Raw genomic sequence first — 17,870 nt, 5'->3', positions numbered from 1 at the left:
AAATGAATGATTTGCCAGATATTGTAAAGAGGGTAGAACTACAGGATTTTATAGTGTAGGTTCAAACTCTTTGCCTGACTCTCATAGTTTATAAGCTAGTCTCTTGCAGCCTTCACACAATGATGTTAAAAGCAAAGCAGCTACAAATTCCCTACCGTCGTCCTGGGCCCCCGTATCTCCAACCAGGAGTCGCTGAGAGGACAGAGCAAAGCGTCACCCTGCTGAATAGCAATTACTGCTTCTGTAATACCTATAATAACTGGCCCTAGTTTATAAAATTGAAACAAATTGCTTACAAGTGATTATTTTCAAGCAACATAAATAGTTTAAAGCTACTGCATCTGAAAAGTTAATTACCCTGAGTGCAACTCAGCATAATTTGCCTTTATAAAATATTTTATATTAAAAACCAGGCTGTTCACTAATGTCAGACAAAGGATTGTTCCCTTTGTGACAAGTTCACTTTTAATTTGCTTTTATTAATTATTTACTGATCCTATTAATAAAGAAAAACTGGAAATATATTACATAGCCTTTTATTTTTGGAAATTGAGATGTATTTAGAACTAAAGAGGAAATGAAGGAAGTAAATGTTCTTGTAATTCTTCACTCTCTGGCCGCTTCTATTCCAGAGACAGGAACAGCCCCCAAGACCACACTGTGAATTCGTCTGAGAATATCAACTGGGCTCAGAAACTTCCTCTCCCCCGCCCTCCAGCAAAACACATTTTATAACCAATCTTAACGAGCTGCAGTCTAGTGACTGTCAGTGGCCAGACCAACAAAGCTGACAAATTAATTTACCTTAAAGCATAGTTAAGTGGTAATAGCAGTGCTGTTTTCTCAGAGAATGTTTGCATTTCAGTAGGGACTCCAGGTTACCCCAAAGGAATTGACAATTAATAGTGAAGCTATACAAATGGCACTGATCAGAAATACCTATACAAATGGGACAGTATTAAGGTATATATATTTTTTCTACATATATTTGCTCCTACAATTTCAATTAGGTAATGATTTTCTGTTTTCTTTCTCAATGGACATTTCTTGTAGGAAAGCAGAAAAAAGCAGCTTAAAGCCAAAGACTTTTCCAGTATTTTATAAAATCTGAAATTGAATAAAGAGGTAGGTGTTCCACGTTAGAAATAAAGAGGATGATAACTTTGGGAAAGACAAGCCAACGACGGGCTGGTTTTCCCCAAGGATGAAAGCAGGTTGGAAGAACCTGAGGATTGTGAGAGTCGTGAGCCGACCTCCACCTGTTTGTGGGGAGGAGGCTGGGGGTGAGCTCGGGCTTATGGAAAAGGATGGAACTGAGCAACGTGGACGCTGGATCCCCACCCAGGAGCATCTGTATTGACCTAGTTCCTGAGCACGGCCCAGAAGCAACAGAGCTAATGGGAATGTGTCCTATAATACCTTGGGGCCATGTAAACATGTAAAGCACTGCGTTGTGCTGGAGTGGAAGTGTGCGCCCCACTAATTGAGTTTAAATTGTACATCTCCCATTCCTAGTAACTCTATTTTTGCATCCACACTCCAATCTCTCAGCTTCTGTCTTTCTAGGTGTCTCCCTGAGCACTATACATCACAGCAGATGCAAAGCAGGGTGTGATACATCTTTCTGGAGCATCAAGTTTTTTTTGTTTTTTTTTTTTAAAGTATTTATTTATTTATGCCTGTGTTGGGTCTTAGTTTCTGTGCTAGGGCTTTCTCTAGTTGTGGCAAGCGGGGGCCACTCTTCATCGCGGTGCGCGGGCCTCTCACTGTCGCGGCCTCTCTTGTTGCGGAGCACAGGCTCCAGATGCACAGGCTCAGTAATTGTGGCTCACGGGCCCAGCTGCTCCGCGGCACATGGGATCTTCCCAGACCAGGGCTCGAACCCGTGTCCCCTGCATTGGCGGGCAGATTCTCAACCACTGCGCCACCAGGGAAGCCCGAGCATCAAGTTTATTAACTAGAATTGGAAGAACCAAGGAGTCCTTGGAACAAGAACTATCCCCCTCCCCCACCAACACGGAAGACAGAAGAGTGGGGGAGGGGAGACGTGACCCAGGAATGACAGTCCAGTCTCTGAAGTTTCACCCAGGTGGGGGTTGAGGGGCAGACCTGCAGCCACGGTGGCCTCGCCTTCGGTCGCCCGGGCTGCTCCGGACCATCCTCTGAGCTGGCCAGGGTCTTGGATACGATGCTTCTGAAGGCCGCGCAGAGAACACCTTCATCTTCCCCTGCACCGGGCCCCAGGGAGCGTGGCGGCCTGACCTTCCTGCCTCGGTCATGCATGGGGTTCACATGGGCTCACTTTATTATGACGCCTCATGCTGGGCAGCTTGCAACAAAGATGTTTCAAAACAAAGTTCCAGATTCTCCTAGCCACCCCTTGCTTTTTCTGGCTCTGGCCAGAGGGAGTGGATGAGGACACACTCTCAGGCTGCCCAGTGTGGGAGGACCCTCCAGTGTTGGACACACCCGGGGGGCAGCTGGTTCCCTCTGGGGCTCCAATCCTGCTGCTGGTGGAGGGGGATGTCCCAGTGCCACACTGGGGGGCTGGGCTGGGGGTGGCAGTCCTCGACTGCAGGCTGGGTGGGGGACAGGCAGACTCACCGGTCTTCTGCCCCGCCTGCTGGTCTTCCTGCAGCTGCACGTTTTCTCCCTGGTAGAGCCACCTGCTTTTCAGGGGGGACACCACAGGGCTTGGAGAAGGCTCGAGTTCACTGCCGCTGAGGTCCCCGCGACAGAAGGGCCTCACAGTTACGATGGAGGCCCCTACCTGGGGTTTCTCGGCGCTCACACTGCCTGTTCCAGCATCCTGGATCTGGTCGCAAGTCAAGCCCGGAGTCGTCACCGTTGTCACCTTCAGGTCCTCTTCACAGGGTGGCTGGAGTGGCTCCTTCTGGCCCATGTTTAACCAAGCATGCCTCATGAGGTCAGGTAAGGTGCCTCTGTCACTGGGGTTGAGGGCAATCATTTTTTGTAATAGATCCCTTATCTCCAAAGACAGATAAGGTGGGATGTGGTATTTCCCTTGTAGGACTTGCTTCCGCAGCTCCTGGAAGTCTTTTCCCACAAAGGGCCGGGACCCAGTTACCATGGCGTAGAGCACTACTCCCAGGCTCCACACGTCCACCGCAGGGCCGCTGTAGCTCTGCCCCAGGAAGATTTCCGGGGCACAGTAAGGGGGTGTGCCGCAGATTGTGTCCATTTGTCCAGAGTCATCACACTTGTTGCTGAGGCCAAAGTCTGCAAGTTTGATATTCATGTTCGAATCAAAGAGGAGGTTCAGTGGCTTCAGGTCCCGATGCACGATGCCCCTCTGGTGGCAGTGCTGCAGGGCGGAGAGCAGCTGCCGGAACGGGCCTCGGGCCTCCGCCTCTGTCATACGGCCATGGATCTTCAAATAGTGGTACATGTCCCCCCCACTGAGGTACTCCATCACCAGAATAAATGCCTCCTCTGTGTTAATCGCCCCCAGCAGTTTTACAATATTGGGGTGATTCAGGAGCTTCATACCGCACACTTCCCGGAAAAGTGCCTGGGCACTTGCGACGCTCTGACGCCTTTTCTTAACCACCTTGAGAGCCACCTGTGTCCCGGTCAGAATGTGCCGCGCCAACTTCACTTTACCGAAGGTGCCTTCACCAATGGTGCGGAGGATCTCAAAGCCATCAATATGAGCCTCCTTGTCAGCAGAGTTGGCTGTGAGGCCCTGCATCGTGGTGACCTGCTAACTACACTGACTGACAGCACTACCTAGCAACGCTAACTACGCTAACTAACAATGCTAACTGTACTAACAGTGCTAAGTGTGCTGTCTCTACTAACAACGCTAACTACGCTAACTGTACCAACGGCGCTAACTAGCACTAACTACACTAACTATGCTAATCAAGTATTAACTACACCAGCTATGCTAACTATACCAACAGTACTGACTATGCTAACTGTACTAATCTAGCAATACTAACTAAAATTAAGATACAAATGAGAAAAAGAACAAAGGAAGAAAAGAAAGCAGAAGAAATGGAAAAGACACACCAAAAAATGGAGAAGAAAAAATTTAAAACTAAAAGAAATGATAAAGAGAGAAAAATGAGAAGAAGGCAAAGAAGAAAGAAAAATGAGAAAAATAAAAAAGAGTAGAGAAAAGAGAAAAACAAATCAACAAAATGGCAGCAACAAGGAAAAAACAAGCTAACTGTAGGTCCAAGGCCGTCAGGTCACCAAAAGCAGCTTCCTGGGCTCTAAGGACCAAAAACCTGGGCCCAGCTGCCCCTTTTACAGGGCTCTGTGAAGTACATCACAGTGGTGCACTCTGAGGTCAGAGCAAGAAATGGACGCATCACAGCTGGGGGTAAACCACAGGGGTTTTCTCACTTCTTGAGTTCAAGGCCCCTTTACACTTAGGAAAAAGGATCCCAAAGAAATTTTTCTTTACGTGTGTTATTAGACATTGGTATTCACTTTGTTATAAATTAAAATCTGTAGGATACTTCAGTGGCCTTTTTATTTCTCGTTTGAAAATCTGTAATAATTTTAAAGACCTCATAATCTCTACACTTGAAATATTCAATTCCTTTTCCTTAAATTCTGGTCTCAAAATAATGTTGCAACTTAACTGACTTCACGATACTATACAAAATGTTCTGCTGCATAAGACACGATAAGGTACATTATGAAAGTTCTATGAAGCTGAGAGAAGATTTGCCAGGAAGGTCATGAGCAGATTTCTCATCAGGAGCCTCGGAGGCCAGATGGCATGGCTCAATGTACTTCAAGTGTTGAAGGAAAGAAACCGTCAACCAAGAATCCTATATCTAGCAAAACTTTCCTTCGAAAATGAGGGAGAAATCAAGACATTCCCAGTTAATCAAGAGTTGAGAGAGTTCTTAACCACCAGACCCGCCTGCCACAGGGAGTTCTTCAGGTTGGAGTCAAGGACCCTGCACAGTAGCTCAAAGCCTTATGAAGAAATAAAGACCTCTGGCAAAAGTAGATAGACGGGCGATGAGAAAAGCTAATACTGTTGTAACTTTGGTTTGTAGCTCCACTTTTTGTTTTCTATTTGATTTAAGAGACTAATATATAATAAAACACACCACACACATAGAAATCAAAAAAAAATCTATACCTAAAGCTATCACTAGAATTAAAAAATTTCACACATCTTATTAATATATACACTTGATGAAAAAAGCGTTGAAAATTAGCATCAATATTGATATAACTATTTAGGAATTTAGATGACATGTTCCCCTATGTAATTAAATTAATATTTGGGAGAAAATTAGGAGATAAAAATTCTTTGAAATCTTAACATTTCATTATAAAAATAACCTTAATAATTACATAAATGAAGTAGAACTTTGGTGTGTAGATTTCTATCTACATATACATGGAAAATTATGAAATATATACAAACATGTACACACAGAATGGCCTTTACATATTCTATGAAAAATTCGTTCCCACCAACTAATGTATCACGGAAAAAAATTTCCAGAGGAGATATAGATAGATAGATAGATAGATAGACAGACAGACAGATATGGATATATGTATCTATGTTTGCCTCTATAGACCCTTACTAGTAGTTGGCATTATGGATGGTTCTACTAATTGACTCTTCTCAAATTTCTCCATGTAAGTTTGAGATAAACATGTAGGACAGCTTTCTTACCATGTGGGTAGTAAATGGGAGCAACAAGGACTATTGAAGGAGAACACAGCACATTGCTGCGTTAGTCTACTGAATATACTAAAGGGAGAAATTGAACCATCCCCATGTCAATCCTTGGGGATTAAGCAGAAGAACAAGGTGTTTACGTTACTCAAGTTTCAAACAAGCGAACAGACACCTCAGCACTTCCAGGTAACTACATTTCCACAAAAACTCCTATGAACATGCCAATAAGTCCAGAGCATCAAGAACTATGGCTAAAGAGGCCTTATGAGGCACTCAAAGACCTCACTTAGCCTAGAGTAAGTGGTTATACAGACTAATCCTTCTGTAACCCAAGTGAGGGGTGGAGAAGAAGCACTTCCTCATAGCATAGGGCAGTGGTGATGGACAGAGAATATGCAAGGAATGAACTCTTAATACTGGCATCTTGTAGGCACACAGAGTATATAGATCATAGGAACAATGAGAAAAGAAACCTTTAGTTCCTTTAATTGGCTGAATTCATTAGAGGCTAGTATGGTTTCGACAAAAAAAAAAAAAAAAAAAAAAACAGAGGCTCTTTCTAGCACAAGAGTTGGAAGATTGGTGGCCTATTTCAGTAGTTCTTATATAATCCAAACTCAGGTGAACAAGTGTTAGAGACAATATACTTTATTATGATCAATCTTTGTAGGAGAGGCATAAACCCAGTCTGATTATATTTGAAAAAACACTACTGTGATAATACTTCCCTTCCACGTGTTGGAGTATAATCTGCCATAATATATTTGGAGAAAATCTGGAATTTATCACATTCACAGTGAAAAAAAGAACAATCTGCCAGGGATTGGGGAGGGGAGGAGGGAAGGATGAACAGCTAGAGCAGACAGGATTTTTAGGGCAGTAAAACTATTCCACATGATGTGGTGGTAATGGTGGGTACATAACATCATGCCTTTGACAAAACCCACAGAACTGTAGATCACAAAGAATGTGAGCCCTTAAAATAACTGACTTTATTTTATAACAATGTATCAATGTAGGTTCAATTTTAACATGCTTACCACACCAAGGCAAGATGTTAATAATGAGGGCAAGGGAAGGAGTGGGAGGGGGAGTATATGGGAACTCTGAACATTCTGCTCAATTTTTCTGCAAGCTCAAAACTATTCTAAAAATAAATTCCAATAATTCAAAAAATGTAAAGGGAATAAGAAAGGCATATGAAGTTAATACTAAACTAAAAACTTTGGAGTAGGCATATTAATTTCAACAAAGCTGATTTAAGAATCAGCTTGGGACACCTGGAAACAAAGGGCAGGGTTAGCCCCTACAGCCAGTGCTGCTTTACAAGATTTGGAATAAACACATAACTGAGTCTTTTGTTCCATGTGGGAGTGAAGAAAAGTGTAGGAGGGGCCTTGCCTCCAGCCTTACAGTCAGCTCCCTGAGGGGTTGTTCTCTATCTTGTTTCATAGTGAGACTGTTTATTGGTGACATTCTTTCTGGGTCAAAACCATTCCAGTGGGGGTAAGCTGAGACGAAGTGAGAGAGTGTCATGGACATACATACACTACCAAATGTAAAATAGATAGCTGGTGGGAAGCAGCCGCATAGCACAGGGAGATCAGCTCGGTGCTTTGTGACCACCTAGAGGGGTGGGATAGGGAGGGTGGGAGGGAGATGCAAGAGGGAGGAGATACGGGGATATATGTATACATATAGCTGATTCACTTTGTTATACAGCAGAAACTAACACAACATTGTAGAGCAATTATACTCCAATAAAGATGTTAAAAAATTTTTTTTTTTAATTAAAAATACCAAGGAAAAGGTGGGACATTACATATTAATAAAAGTATCAATTCTCCAAAAAGACATAAAACTCCTAAAGTTGTGGAATCTGACATCAAGCTTTCAATATATGTGAAGCAAAAACTGATAGATCAAGTAGGTACAGAATCAGTAAGGATAGACTTGACCTGGACAGTAATAGCAATCAAACTAATATAATTGGCATTTATAGACTACTCCACTCAACAACAATAAAAGATACATTTTTCTCAAGCTCATGTGGATCACAGAGAAAAGTCTCAAGAGGAATTTTAAAAAGCAATTATATAGAATTAAAAATTTTAAAAAAATTGTAGATACAGAGAAAGCAGTGCTGAGAGGAAAATTAAGTGCATATATTCAGAAAGAAGAAAGATCTATAATCAGTAATCTGAGCTCCACCTCAGGAAACTAGAGAATGAAGAACAATTTAATATTAGTGTAAACAGAAAGTAAAAAGAAATAATACATATGTGAGCATAAGTTATTGAAACTGAAAACTTTACTAGAGAAAATCAATGAAACCAAAAACTTCTTTGAAAAGACCAGCAAAACTGATAAACCTCTAGCCAGGTTAACAGAAAAAGAAAAGAAAAGAAAAAATAATTACCAGTATCAGAAATTAAAGAGACGTCATCCTGACCTGTTTCATGAATGTTAAAAAGGCAGTAAAGAACAACAAGCAGAACTCTATAATTTAGATGAAACAGAATGATTTCTTCACAGACACAAATGCTTAAAACTTGCACAAGGAGAGACAGGTAATCTGATCAGGCCCATATCTATTAAAAAAAAAATTGTATCAATAATCAAAAACCTTCCAAAAAAGAAACCTTCAGTTCAGATAGTCACCGGTGAATTTTACCAAATCAAAAGAAAGGGTGCCAATTACCACAATCTCTTCCAGAAAACAGAAGCTGAGGAAACTCATTCTATGAGGTCAGCATTACCATAATACCAAAACCAGACACAAGCATTACGTGACATAAAAATATTTATATATCATGTTAAGAAGTTGAAAACTTTCTCACTAAAATCCAGAAAAAAGGAAAGATATTCTCTTTTACTCTTCCTACTCTCCGTTTTACTGAGATTTTTAGCTAGTACTTTAAAACAAGAAAAAAAAAAAACAAAGAGAAACTATTTGGCTTGGAAAGGATTACATAAAGCTGTCTATACTTGCAGATGACATGACTGTCTCTGCAGAAAAATATAATTTTGGAAAATTATGGAAATAATAAAGGACCATAACAAGGTCACAGGATTCATGGTTTAGTATATATTTTTGTGTATATGCTATACATATATATATATGTAGTTTGTATATATACCGTACATATAAATATAAACACACATACATTTAATACGTCAATGAAATTTGAAATTAAAACATACCATGTTGGGCTTCCCTGGTGGTGCAGTGGTTGAGAATCTGCCTGCCAATGCAGGGGACACGGGTTCGAGCCCTGGTCTGGGAAGATCCCACGTGCCGCGGAGCAACTGGGCCCGTGAGCCACAACTACTGAGCCTGCGCGTCTGGAGCCTGTGCCCTGCAACAAGAGAGGCCGCGACAGTGAGAGGCCCGCGCACCGCGATGAAGAGTGGCCCCCGCTTGCCGCAACTAGAGAAAGCCCTCGCACAGAAACAAAAACCCACCACAGCCAAAAATAAATAAAATAAATTTCTAGTTAATATTAAAAACAAAAAAAAAACATACCATGTATATTGTACCATAAAAATGAAGTACTTAAATATAAATCTAACAAAATATGTATAGGAACTATATGTGCAAAACTATAAAATGCTGATAAAAGAAACCAAAGATTAAATAAATCAAGAGTTATTCTGTGTATACTGACTGGAAAAATCAATATTATTAAGATGTTTATTCTTCTTAACTGTATCTATATATTCCATGCAATTCCAATCAAAATTCCAGTGAGCTCTTTTCTTGATATTGACACACTAATATCAAGTTAATGTGGAAAGGAGAAAGACCTAAAACAGCCAAAACAATAATAGAAGATTAACAGCATAGCTGTAGTGCTAACAATTCCTGATTTCAAGAATTACTATAAAGCTACAGTAATCAAGAGAGCATGATATTGGCTCAAGAATAGACACATAGATCAATTAAACCATAGAAACAGCCCAGAAGGAGAGGCACAGAAATGCAGTCAACTGGTATTTCACAAGGGACAAAGACAATCAAGAGAGAAATAGATGAATGGATAAACAAAGTGTGGTACATTCAAACAGTGCAATATTCTTCAATGAAGAAAAATAAATGAACTAAAATGCCATGAAAGGATATGGATGAATATTAAATGTATAGGGTAAAATGAAAGAAGCCAGTAGCAAAAGTCTACATACTGAATTATTCCACTTATATGACATCTGGAAATGACAGAACCTATAGGCATGGTAAATCAGTAATGGCCAGTAGATTAAAGAAGGGCTAGAAATGATGATGAAACACAGGGAATATGTTCAGAGTTTCAAAACAATGCTGTATACTTTCATTGCAGATACATGACACTAAGCATTTGTAAAATTCCATAGAGCTTTACAGCTCAAATAGTAAATATTAATATAAACAAATTTTAAAAAATCATTTAAGAGGTCAGGGGAATCCAGGATGGGTGCAGAATGTAACTCGGGGCTGGGTATATGGGAACTGTCTGTATTACCCTTTCAATTTTTCTATAAATCTAAAATGTTTTCTAAAAACAAAAACTTATTTTTAAAAAATTCTGCAAGACACAAATAGAATACATTCAAAGAAAGTCACATCATAGTCAAACATCATAAATGAAAATAATATTTAACCAGAAAATAAAAAGATACATTATATTCTGGCACAACAATAAGAAGAATGAGAGCTAACATCATCAGAAACAAGTGAAGCCAGAGATAATAAAATCATATATTTAATGAAATTATAGGAAAAATGTGTAACCCCCAAACTTTATCTCTACTAATAATTTTGTCCCAAAATTAAGGTTAAATAATGAAATTTTCAAATAAACAAGAACAGGCAGAATTTGTTGCTAGCTGAACCAGACTGCAAGGAATACTGTTGATAGCTCTTCAGATAAGACAAAGAAAACCAAACCAAACCAAAACAAACAAACAAAAATGAGCACAAATTTACTGATGTACGTATCTGCAGGAAGAAACGAAGAGCACCGGAAAGGGAAATTGTGAATTTAACTATAAAATAATATTTATAAAATATATTAAATAGTTACTAACTCTTTAAAGAAAAAACTACACTGTGGATACATAACACATAATAGAAGGAGAATGAGTGACAACTAAAGTACAAAGGACAAAACAACAATACATGGTATTTTACTTACAATAATGGCTAATTGGCATAATTTAAGTCACTTTGAAAAGGTAAAGATTAAAAAGCTGAATTTAGAAAATAACCAGTAATAACACAAAGCAACATACATTTAAAACACTGACAGAATTAACAGGAGTTACAGAAAAATATACAATGTATACAATATACAATGAACCACAGCTATTTCAAATAGTTATCATCCATCACCACAGAGTCGATCCCTTTTACCCATTTTGCCCACCTCTCAACCCCTTCTCCTCTGCTGTATCTCTTCTAGATATAAAAGTTTTAAACTATATTGTTATCTAACTTACCTAACAGAAATTTATAGAATACTACATCTGGCAGCTAAAATACATAGTCTTTGGGGCTATAAAACAAGTCTCAATAAGTCACAAAGGATCATATGTTCTGTGAACATACATAAATGAATAAATGCTTTCGCGAAGAATAATGAGATAATCTTATGTGTTTGAGAATTAGCAGTACGTGTCTAAATGAACACTTGTTTAAAAAAATGCAATGGGAATTTAAAATATATTATTGACAGTATGGAAATAGAAATGTACCTTATCAAAACTTGTATGATTGAGGCAAAACAGTCTTTGGCTATACTTTATCATTTAAATATGAAAGTTTAAAAAATCAATCAGCTAAGCCTCCATCTCAAGATTCTAAAAAGGAAAAGGGGAAATTTAAAACCCAGAGGAAGAAGAAGGATAAAAAGTAGAATGATGAGAACAAAGATCAAAGATATAAAATAGAGAAAAATAACAAAGCCATAAGCGTTAATCTTTGAAAGTTTAATAAAATTGATAAACTCTGTAGTAGTAGAATAATACCCCCTCCCAAGTTGTATAAGTGTTATTTCCCAGAACCTGGGAATATGTTCCCTTACATGGCAAAGAGACATTGCAGATGCAGTTAAGTCAGGATCTCCATAGCGTTTCCTGAATTACCCTGGTGAGCCAGTGTAATCACAAAGGTCCTTATTTTGAAAAAGAGTAGACGAGGGAAGCAGAAGTGTCGGAGTCAGAAAAGGAGATGTGACAGTGGAAGCAAAGTGAGAATGATTTCATTTCAGGCTGTAAGTATGGAAGGGGGCCAGTAGCTGAGGATTGGGGAGAGCCTCTAGAAGCTGAGAAAGGCAAGAAACTGGATTCCCAGAATGTGCAGAAGGAATGGGGTCCTGTAAACATTTTAACTGTAGCTTAGCTAGACCTATTTTGAACTGTGATCTCCAGAACTGTAAAATAATCAATTTGTGGTGTTTTAAGTCACTAAGATTGTGTTAATTTGGTACAGCAGCAACAGGAAACTAAGAGAAACCCTTAGCAAGACTGATAAAAAAATGTAAAGTACACACAAATTAACGTTAACTGAAAGCAGTATAGTGGTGCCAATACACATATTTTCAAATTAAAGGAGAATAAGAGAATAGTGTATTTCCTTCTTGATTTTCAATACTGTATTTAGCAGAAACCAACTTTATTTATTAGCATAAGGACATAGGGGCGACAATGAAAAACAACAATCATAAGGAGAAAAAAGAAAAGAAAACAAAATGTACTATTTAATTAATTGTAAATGGATTAAAAAAATCATCCATTTTTAATTTGCTGTTTGTTAACTTTTTTTTTTTAACATCTTTATTGGAGTATAATTCCTTTACAGTGTTGTGTTAGTTTCTGCTGTATATCAAAGTGAATCAGCTATACATATACATATAGCCCCAGATGCCCTCCCTCTTGCCTCTCCCTTCCCCCGTCCCTATCCCACCCCTCTAGGTGGTCACAAAGCACGGAGCTGATCTCCCTGTGCTTGAGTATCTTTTTAAAACAGCAAGATGTCCGGATCCTAATATCAATAAAACAAATTAGGACCATAAATGACTCCATTAAAATAAATCTGTTGCCCATAAATTTTCTAGCAATTAATATAAATCAACTTTATTATAAATTGTATAGTACACTCCTGCCAAACTGAGAACTATATATTTTATTTCCATCTGTATTTTGAAGTGTGAATACTAGAAAATTAGCTTTAATAAAAGCTCAATTAATCTAAGTAATAATGCCTAAATATCTCTTGGTGTGAAGGGTCTTGAAACACATGACTTTCCATCCCAATGCCAGTTTTGTCTAATCATCTTATGGGCAAAATTTATGTCATATTTTTACTTTGAAAAATCTATTTGGAACAAAGAAAACTATAGTTAGGCAACAATTCCTGTATTGTTGAAAATTAGCAACTGTTATCACAACAACAACAATAAAATGTACTTTGACTCCAATGTAATTATGTACTTAATTTTTCTCTTTTTTAGTTTTCAAGAACCATTTTTTATTAAACCCATATAAGAAAATTTACTTATCGGTGTTATTTCTATTTAATTTACAAGAAGACTGAAGCAACAGTTATGTCAGTATTATATATTGCTTAAATTTTTTCACTGATTTTATGTTAGAGTTATTTGGAAAGTTTATAGTCCTTAAATTTCGATTAATGTCCTCACATTTTGTTGCATGTGTGCTCAGTTCTCCCAAAAATTATTTGAACTTGACCACTCTGAATATAAAGCCGGCATTCAAGTCGATCAAAAAATTACTTATGTCTTTGGTGAAATGTCTATTTACGTCTTCCGCCCATTTTTTAATTGGATTGTTTGTTTTTTTTGATATTGAGCTGCACGAGCTGTTTGTATATTTAGGAGATTGATCCTTTATCTATTGTTTCATTGGCAAATATTTTCTCCCATTCTGAGGGTTGTCTTTTCATCTTATTTATGGTTTCCTTTGCTGTGCAAAAGCTTTTAAGTTTAATTAGGTCCCAGAAGACATACAGATGGCCAAGAGGCACACGAAAAGATGCTCAACATCACTAATTATTAGAGAAATGCAAGTCAAAACTACAGTGAGGTGATACCTCACACCGGTCAGAATGGCCATTATCAAAAAATCTAGAAACAATAAATGCTGGAAAGGGTGTGGTGAAAAGGGAACCCTCCTGCACTGTTGGTGGGAATGTAAGTTGATACAACTATGGAGAACAGTGTGGAGGTTCCTTAAAAAACTAAAAATAGAACTACCATATGACCCAGCAATCCCACTACTGGGCATATACCCTGAGAAAAGCATAATTCAAAAAAGAGACATGTACCACAGTGTTCACTGCAGCACTATTTACAATAACCAGGACATAGAACTAACCTAGATGGATAAAGAAGATGTGGCACCTATAGACAATGGCGTATTACTCAGTCATAAAAAGAAACGAAACTGAGTTATTTGTAGTGAGGTGGATGGACCTAGAGTCTGTCATACAGAGTGAAGTAAGTCAGAAAAAGAAAAACAAATACGTATGCTAACGCATATATGGAATAGATTCCATATATGCAATCTAAAAAAAAAAAAATGGTACTGATGAACCTAGTGGCAGGGCAGGAATAAAGATGTAGACATAGAGAATGGACTTGAGGATATTGGGGTGGAAGGGAAAGCTGGGGCGAACTGAGAGTAGCATTGACATACATACACTACCAAATGTAAAACAGTTTGCTAGTGGGAAGAAGCAGCACAGCACAGGGAGATCAGCTCGGTGCTTTGCGATGACCTAGAGGGGTGGGATAGGGAGGATGGGAGGGAGGCTCAAGAGGGATATGGGGACACGTGTATGCATATGGCTGATTCACTTTGTTGTACAGCAGAAACTAACACAGCATTGTGAAGCAACTATACTCCAATAAAGATCTATTTAAAAATTACGTATGATTTAAGTGAAATTCATTAAGACTAAGTACTTAATGAAAATTAGCAAGGTGTTTCATCTCTCTTCAGAAACAAATATCCATTTTTACCTTTACTTGATATATCTGAAGTAACGTATATAGATTTGCCTTTGAATATTACATTTCTTCCATCTGGTCCACTACTATTTTGGAAAGCTTGGTCCTTTCTGAGTGAGAAACATAAGATTTGAAATGATTAAGGTCCATTTATAACATTACTATTTGCTTAAATTTTATATCATTATCTGTCATTATTGAGTAGAATGCATCACCCCTGAAGGAGGCATATGAGTCTAATGGTAAAAATATAAGGATGAGGCATATATTTAGGTCATGGATAACTCAGCAGGTAATGAAGAACGGAGGAGGCATTTAAAATCCCCTACATTTGAAAATCTTGTAAGCCAAAAGATGATTCTTAAACTACAGAAAATGTTATGTGTTTATCTAATTGCTTGATAGTGTTTCTTGTTTTCTTTCATAAAGATGCATGGTACTGCTATTGGGGAAATTAAATTTACTTAGACCGCATGAAATCGTAAAATAAAACAGTACTAATTATTACTAATACTAATACTATGAGAAGAAGAAGGAGAAGAAGGAGAGGAAGAGGGGAAAATTCAATTGTAATAATTTCCATTTTTAAGTATTTTATGTCCCAAGCTCTCTGCTATGTGGTATATGTGAATTAACTTATTAAATCATCTCACCAGACTTGTGGGTAAGTACTACACTATATAAGATTCTTTTGCCTGAAAAAAATAGAAAATCCCAATTCAGTAAGAAAAATTTATTACCTCATATAGCAAAGACTCTAAAGGTCAGGCACCCCCAGGGTTGTTTAATTCAGTGGCTGAATGATGTCATCAAGAACCCAGCTCTTTTCGTTATTTTCTGACCCGCCCTCCTCAGCACCTTTGTTCTCAGCCTTCCTCCCTTCATGAGAGTAAAATGGTTATGACTCTGTGTGTAAGCATGAGAACGTGTAGTAGAAAATGTGGGTAACTCTTCTTGTGTGAGTTTTCTTTTTTAAAGGGGAAACTTTCCCCAGACTCTTTCCAGCAGACTTCTCCAAATGTAAATGAAGATGAATACAAATTTAACCATGATTAAAATATATTTTTTATCTTTAGGGTAGGATCAAAGTTTCGTAATCATCCCTAGATCTATCACTGGCAAAGAGAATAAGATTTTAATGATCAGCTTAGAGTACGCAGGATTTAACAGTGAGTCCTATGGGAGAGAATTAAAAACATGAACAAAATAACCAAGTAGGGAGATTGAAAGTGAGGTAGGCAACCACTTATGTCTGCTACAGATATTATCTTTACTTTCTAGATAATCAAACAAGGGATAAAAGAAATGGTGAGATTAACATTATTGGGACAGGAAGTTGCAGAATATGAATTCAATGACACGTTGAAGGGTTGGAGAGATTTAGTAGCTTGTTCCAATAAGACAATGCACAGTAATGTGTTAGAGGAGGAAAAAATAAAAGAAAGACATTTCTCTGGACTTAAGAAGGTGATGTCTGTGCCAGAATTCATATCATTAAGTTATTTTCTGGACCAGACATTTATTTCAGAGATCTAACTAATATTTTTACTGTCTTTTTTTTTTTTTTTCTATTTGAGGTAAGAGATTCTAGAGCATATTTGAATGTTGATGTGATGATCCAATACACAGGAAGAGATTAAGGAAACAGAGAAAATCAAGTAACGGCAGGAGAAATTTCTTTCATAAGTCACTAGTAGAGGATAACAAGAATAATTACTGAGAGATTTAAAAGAAAGAAAGCCCTTCCAATGTTTGAGAAGAATGAGAAAACATGGATATACTCAGTAAAGTCTGGAAAATTATTCATAGAAGACAATGCAGCCAGTGTTTTAGTTCACATCCTCATTATTATCCTCAATTTTTAATTTTTCATCTTTATTCACCTCTTTATTCTTCACATGTTTCTCCTCATATACTAACTATTAATTTTCAAGTTCCTTATAAAAATTAAAATACTATTCTGGGGAAAATGTTACTAGAAATCTTTATACACTTACACAAACCTTAGAACTCAAGCACATCATAATGAAAACATGAACTAAGACAAATATATAGTGCTTGAATGGCATCAAATTTTATTGTGTTAAACTGTGTAAAACTTTCCTATAAAAAAATGTAAAGGTTTATATTAAGAAGTCAGAGTGCCATTGTACTTTAATCAGGCGCTCATCTAAATGGAAATGAGCAAGACTAATTTTGTAGAATTTAGATGCTGAGCTGAACCAAACTTATTATAAAAGAACTGGTGAATCTATCAGAGCAAAGGTAAGTAACTATCTTGTAAAGTAAATTCATCTATAATGCAATAAAAAGATGTATTAAATCCAAGGATGAGAGATTTGTTGCTGCCCTTGAATATACATTCAAATAGCTTTAAAAAAATCTGCCTGAAGGCCCCCCCAGGTGTGTGGTTGGACCAGGAGTATAGGGGGGAACTGAAGCCTTAAAGCCCACTTAAAGCCAACAAAAGATCAGAAAGAAAAATTAAGGAAACAATCCTATTTACCATCACATCAAAAGAAATAAAATACCTAAGAACAAACTTACCTAAGGAGACAAAAGAACTGTACTCTGAACACCATAAGATGCTGATTAAAGAAATTAAACATGACACAAACAGTTGGATGATATACCATGTTCTTGGACTGGAAGAATCAATATTGTTAAAATGATCATATAACCCAAGACAATCCACAGATTCGACGCAATCCCTATCAAATGACCAATGGCATTTTTCACAGAACTAGAACAAAAAATTTTTTAATTTGTATGAAAACACAAAGACCCCTATTAGCCACACCAACTTTAAGAAAGAAAAACGGAGCTGGAGGTAACAGACTTCCTGACTTCAGACCATACTACAAAGTTACAGTCATGAAAACAACATGGTACTGGCACAAAACAGAAATATAGATCAATGGAACAGGAAAGAGAGCCCCGAAGTAGACCCAACCACCTATGGTCAATTAATCTATGACAACAAAGGCAAGAATACGCAGTAGAGAAAAGACAGCCTCTTCAATAACTGGTGCTGGGAAAACTGGACAGCTACATGTAAAAGAATGAAATTGAACATTCTTTAACATCATACGCAAAAATAATCTTAAAATGAGTTAAAGACCTAAATGTAAGAGTGGATACTATAAAACTCCTAGAGGAAAACATAGGCAGAAGACACTTTG

At 37.7% G+C, this 17,870-nt stretch overlaps 1 long non-coding RNA gene across 4 annotated transcripts in view; it reads right to left on the bottom strand.

The window, feature by feature from the left end:
• LOC309659105 overlaps window positions 1-17,870 on the bottom strand; it is a 442,553-nt gene that overhangs the window by 151,183 nt on the left and 273,500 nt on the right. For all 4 annotated transcript variants that reach the window (XR_014262598.1, XR_014262599.1, XR_014262600.1 and 1 more), the window contains exon 10: window positions 8,888-9,042. This is a non-coding gene — a long non-coding RNA (uncharacterized lncRNA). The remainder of the gene's footprint in view (window positions 1-8,887; window positions 9,043-17,870) is intronic.

The sequence above is a fragment of the Balaenoptera physalus genome (assembly GCF_965194825.1).
Source record: "Balaenoptera physalus genome assembly, contig: SUPER_3_unloc_7, whole genome shotgun sequence".
Lineage (NCBI taxonomy): Eukaryota > Metazoa > Chordata > Mammalia > Artiodactyla > Balaenopteridae > Balaenoptera > Balaenoptera physalus.
This window is presented reverse-complemented; position numbering and strand designations above follow the sequence as displayed.